This window comes from Styela clava, chromosome 12 (assembly GCF_964204865.1).
Source record: "Styela clava chromosome 12, kaStyClav1.hap1.2, whole genome shotgun sequence".
In the NCBI taxonomy this organism is placed as follows: domain Eukaryota; kingdom Metazoa; phylum Chordata; class Ascidiacea; order Stolidobranchia; family Styelidae; genus Styela; species Styela clava.
The window spans coordinates 21,040,467-21,046,916 of record NC_135261.1 but is presented as its reverse complement, the minus strand read 5'-3'; the positions used below and the strand labels follow the sequence as shown (position 1 = coordinate 21,046,916).

At 34.1% G+C, this 6,450-nt stretch overlaps 1 long non-coding RNA gene across 1 annotated transcript; it reads right to left on the bottom strand.

Moving 5' to 3' along the window:
• Positions 1 to 275: 275 nt before the first annotated feature.
• Positions 276 to 4,679, bottom strand: LOC120330304 (uncharacterized). The gene is made up of 2 exons (XR_005567830.2): positions 3,155 to 4,679; positions 276 to 2,083 (listed from the first exon to the last, which is right to left on the bottom strand). It is a non-coding gene; the product is annotated as an uncharacterized LOC120330304 (long non-coding RNA).
• Positions 4,680 to 6,450: the final 1,771 nt, after the last annotated feature.

Here is a 6,450-nt window from a genome sequence, read left to right as displayed (position 1 = left end):
TTATGTTGCAAGTTGTAGGTGAAATGAGTTTTAAATGTATAATTGCAAGTATTATATCTTAGATATATAGAACTTTAGATTACTTCATAAAATTGAAGATAACCGCTGTTTGTGAAATATCTGCGACCAACTCCGATAGAATGTATGCATCAGTAAACCAGTCGGAGGATAGTATATGAGTAAACTTGTATATGAGACGAAATATGAAATACCGCTCCTGGACTGAGAAGTCTCTGTACCCTCCAAGTTATCATGTACGTCTAAGGTAGACGATGGAAACCAATATTATATATTATTATTTTATAAACGTAATATACCATACATATTTGTACAATTTCGTTCAATACTTTGAGTGTAAAAAAATAGCAAATAATGAATAATTATCGCTGACTATCCTAAGACCACTTTGCACTAAGCGGAGTTTTTTTTAATTAGTTCATACAGTATTGCACTATAGTCGTCATGGTAAATGCAATATTAATGTAAAATAAGAATGGTATTCTATTTAGTGGGGAAAAAGCTGGTAATGTTACCCATATTCAGAAAAACGCCGAAAGCTCCCGCCTTACCTAAAATATGCATCGGTTAATTATTTGTATTCTTCGGTAAGAGTTAAAATATGCTATTTAAATATTTTGGATTTGAATTTTGCAATATTCAGTCACAATCTTATTTATAAATTTGTTTTACTTTTCTTTAATTTTCTAAGTCTAATATATCTCAACTATTATTGCACAAATCAATTAAGTCTTAAAAAATGTTTTGTCACGGAGGAGAAAATATTTTGTATCAATTCATTATTTCATATTATTGTAACACATATCTACGGATAAACGAGCAATAAAAACTTCACAAAAATCAGGCTTGAAAGAGACAATGCAACATGAAAAATTGCAAGCACTACACATTAACTTTGTTCGTTTTTGGTTTCCTGCTTTTTCGCAATTGGTACACCCACTTCTGGTACTACCATGATTGTGCATCATGGATACACGTTTGGATAGTCTTCTTGTACCACTGCGACGTAAATCAAGGTATGGCTTTTTATAATGACTGTGCAATTTTTTGTAAATACCCACGCATTGAAAAAGCCAACATACGATAAAGAACTTTTAACATCAGTTTGTTTGAATTTCGTTCTAGTTCATAAACACCAACCATCTGGCCCGCTCTATTAACGCCACCCATAATTTGTCTGTAACATTGGATAGCAATAGGGCAGGAAACGTTCATTGTTCCATCTCGTTGCTTCTAACTTAAACTGTATTTGTGTGAAAGTTGATCAGCACTAACACATTTTTTGTATCCATCCATTTAACTGCTAACGTTCCATTCCTATTGCAGATAAATTTGAAATATCCACGGCTGAGTTTGCTACTGAAAACTTTAACATTTCTTCGTTTTTTTCGTGTATTGCTCGAAAGAACACCTTCCCTTGGATTTAGTCATTGATTCATCAACGCTTTGAACCGGACAGTTTTGCCTCTACTTCATAAATATTGATTTCAGGCGCGAATGTAAATTTTCAACGTAGTTCAACTTGCTTGCTTGTTGAGATTTATCCGGTTCAGCGACATACAGTTTTGACATATTCAATTTGACTCTATCCATTGAAAATGCAAATTTCATAGGAGTTTCAGATTGATTTGTGCTTAATAGCACATAGTACGTTACATGATTGAAAACTTGAAACATTTTCCAGAAAATGCGAATCTTTGTCAGGGAAACTTTCGAATTGTTAATTCTTTTGAAAAGAGTATTAATTCGTGCAATCTTAACACTGTTGAGAAAAATTCGATGATTGAGCTTTCCTGCGATACCAAGTTGATGTCCAAGCATAAACAGTTAATTGATTGGTAAAGCTGTTGGTTATTGTAAATACATATGTTTTTATATCGTAAAAATATTACGTGCAGAACATTGATATAAGTTGCAAGACATGATTATGTTGTTGGAATAACTTGATAGTTTATTTCCGTATATCAGGGATGGCCAACACGTCGATCGGGATCGACTGGTCGATTGCCACGTCTCGAGTCGATCGCGATTTGTGTCGATTTTATTAATAATGTGCCCACAAATCCTTCTTGATGACAGCGGTGAAATTTAATTTTTTGTATGCGTGTGTGCAGTTATCTACATATTCAGTGACCATTCGTTTTTGTGTATGATCTTATTACTGATCGGCCGATCGCGATTTATTTTGAAGATTTTGATCGATCGGGATCTATTTGAAGATTTTAGTCGATTGCGGTCGAGAGCAGGTTGGCCACTCCTGCCGTATATCATCCATTTCTGAGAACATTGAAGAAATCAAACCTACACAAGTTCTCGTGAATTTTTTTTATTTGAAATCTTTTTCGTTCACGACTTAGATGCGATTTTCGCATTCATCCCGGGTATGAAAAAGTGTTTACATCCATATTTACAGGAAAAGTGGTTTTTATAACTATGGATAACTGTCCTATTCAATATCTGTTTGTTGAAAACTTTCTAGAGTTGTCAAAAATGAGATAGCAAGCCCGAAAACCTAATTTATGGAATACAAAAGATTCATCCCTTATCATCCCCCCCATTCAAAATTTCGCAAGGTATCATCCGAAACGCGTTTAGCATATCTTCTGTACTCTCTATGAAGAGTCACTTTGCATTCTCTTTCTATGTTTCCAAATCGAAATGTAAAAGGATATTCAACTCGGAGCGCGTCTTCTTCTTTGTTTTAGTACCCTCATTGAGAGTTTTAGGCAATATTCAGGCCTATTTAAAATTTCGCCCAACGACAGAAGAGATGAATCAGACATCATAGCGTTAGTGTCGTCGATTACTTAGCCTACATGTTAACTTTAGTGACATTAGCTAATCACCAAGATGTCAACGGTCGCATTGTGATTGAAAATTTAGCGGCCGCTCAGTCCCTTGTTGAGTCCGATATTCAGACACCGTGGCAATAACAGCCTGTTTCGGATGATTGTATAATTACTTATGTGTTTTCAATATTTATTCACATATCAAATCGCCTTTTCTAGCAATTAATCGAACGATAGTATTCAAATTTCCAGTACTAGAATATGCTTGAAATCCCAAAAAAGGCTTTCACTTAAATTCTTTTTAAATTTTCTCCGAGTCTTGTGGGGCCGGATTTTTCACGGTAAACTTTAAAAACTTGTTTCAATTAGTGGAACAATTTTTTGAAATATCGACATACTTTATCCAGTCACGCTCGTCCTGTATTTTTAACGATGATTGTACATCTATGTTGGCAAACTTTTCTCTCACTTAAGTAACGAAGATCTATCCGTACCAGTCAAGACCTATGATTGAGATACATGTCCATATATTTGAGATTAGCTCTTGCATGACGAAATAAAAGTAAATTACTTAGTGAGTTAGAAGCTTTATAAACGGATCTTTGGTTAAAACTGTAGCCCAGGTATAGGGTGCTTCATGAAGTAACCAGAGGAATCTTTTGACATATCGTTTCATCACAATATTCGACAAGCGTTCTATGTCTAAATGAGTCGAACAGAAAATTCGAATACGGCAACATTAATTAAATGACGTTGGAACTACCAAAAATTCATTCTATCTTTTTGTTCGGGAATATACGCTAACAATATTTAAATAGGCTCCATAGACATCTAAAAATCGAATAAGTAATCGTCTTTTATTTAGAGTTTTGGGCAATATTCAGAGCTATTTAACCAGCTTAAACGTAACACAAAAGCTGCACTCCGTACGTCAGGATTAATGTTGCGATATTACACTTGATGAATTGTTATTTAGAATTTTAAACAATCTTCTCGCCTGTTTGACCAGGTTAAACAGTATGTATGTCAGCAAATTTAATGAATATGAATCAATAAGAATGAATAAGATCCTAATAATTCACTTTGAAATGAACAAATATTATACAGATTTCGTGAAGTTGTTTCAGGAAAGTTTTTTTTTTGAAACAATGCAGTAATTAATTACAATGAAAGCTTATTAATATCAAGACTGCACAAGAAGACTATTGTTCTTCACACAAATACAATTTAGGCGAATTAACAACCCATAAAATGGCTTAACTGGTGTAGCGACGATATGTAACTCACAGTAGATGTTGAGAGCTAAAACGTACTTCTCTGTGATAGAATTTCTGCTTATGGACACGAAACACCTTTGGTTGTAAGAAAACCTTGAGGTTTAAACGAAATGTTTGCGTCAATGACAATATCATCTTTCAAATGTAGCATTTTTTGCTTTCTATAAGTTTCTCTTCTGTCCAAGGTATACAATAGAAATAATCTTCTGCTTCTCTGCCGTCAACACCATTGTAACACGACACTGGCTATTTCCACACATGTCACGTTACAGCATCATTTTATGCAAGTTTCTGCACAGAATTAGCTTCCTCTCGTGCACCTAGTTCTAACCGTTCAACGCGGTGTAGTTCGATTGCAGAAAAGTATATTGGAAAGATCGCAACGGCAAAGAATCACCGCTGTATACAGAAATTTTATTGGACTATCACTCAAACTCACCAATTATTAACTACGCGAAAAAGATGCAAAATTGTGTTAGCAAAAAGCGACTGCATTCTCTTATTATTTACATAAAACTCTAAATTTTTTATATTAACTCTAAATCTCATTTTAGACGTAAACGTATATCAATATCACTCAAGATAAACAAACTTGTCAGCCGTGGCCGAATACTACATTGATGTAATATACCAAACTGGAATGGGAAAACCCGTTTATTTCAATACTAATCATTGATTAATTGTCTCGAGTCATTAATTAATTGTCTCAACATTTCAGTGCTGTATTCTATTTGTTTACGTCCGAGCGTCAACAGAATTGGATTTGTTTACATGACGAAGATAAAATATTTAACGATGCTATGAAATATAATGTTTAATATTTATGTTGTGAGGCAACTTTGAATATTGGGTTAAGTATAGGTGAAATGATTTTTCATTTATGTTGTAAAGGAACTTTGAAATATAAGTAAAAGTATAGGTGTAATGAGTTTTCAATAATAATTGCAAATACTAACTATATCTCAGATATATAGAACTTTATATTACTTAATAAAATTGAAGAAAACTGCTGTTTGTGAAATATCTGCGAACAACTCGGATAGAATGTATATATCAGTAAACCAGTCGGAGGATAGTTTATGACTATACTTGGACTAAATATGAAATACTACTCCTGGACAGAAGTCTCTGTCATGTTCGTCCAATGTAGACAATGGAAATCAATATTTTAGTGTATTTGTTGATCTGAGAATCAGTTTAGAACAATCAGATTATATTTATTAGTTTCAATTACAGTCCTAAAATGATAGTAAGTTTTGATATATACGCAAATTCGACGACTTTTCGTTGGTATCTGCATCTTTGGTTCATTTCGTTAATTTTTACGATTCTTTAAACAATCTCTCGTATTTTTTTTCAAAATACTGGAAATGTGTTTTAAATTTGGGCGTTCTTGAAGTTATGAGCACCAATATGGCGGTAACTAATTTTGTTCGCCTATTTTACATCAATTTGTGTGAAGGGACTGAAATCTGTGGAGAAGGGAATATTCACTTGGCTAACACTGATAGTCCCCGAGCTCGTAATAGAACTAAAACAAGCAAAATCGGAATAAAATTATGGCCAAACTCTAACACGGTACGCATACTTCAAGAGTACCTAAATTTTAACTATAAGCGTAATATACCATACATATTCCTACAATTTCGTTCAACACATTTGGGTGTAAAATAGCAAATAATAAAGAATTATCGCTGCCAATCCTAAGACCACTTTGCGCCAAGCTGAGTTTTTTTTTATAATTAGTTTATTTATACAGTATTGCACCATAGTCGGCATGGAAAATGCAATATAAATGTAAAATAGAAATTAAAAAAATCAGTTTGTATTTTCACATTCATAAACGCTTTAGACGCATGCCAGTGAGATATATAGATAAAAACCAATTCTTTAATCAAATATAGCCTCCTCACAGAACACCCTGATCTTTTGGCGGCCGTAGTCTTTTTACAAATTATAATGCGGCCGTCTAGTGGAAGAAGGTTGTGCACCCCTGGTTTAGACGTACACCACAACAAGTAGATGCCGCGTCAATAAAAATTTTAACATTTGGCTCGTTGGGGTTTTCGGCGCCGTTATTAGGCGGATGCCAGGTGCGAGATCGGTGAATGACCTTCTCGTCAGAAGTTAGCTTCGCACCCAACCCTTTTCAATATTTTTCGCTATTTCCTTACAATATATATATATAACATTCGCAAACGTTCCTCTCCTTTGAGCTGTTCAAGATTTTTGAACCTGGTACGAGCTACGTGTTCGTCGGTGGTGCATCGCAATTTTCACTTCTTCGCAAAAATGCAATCTCGTTATGATCGTCAAAGAACCTAATTTTTCTTTCCATCAAAATAACTGCTAGCCTATTTTCACAA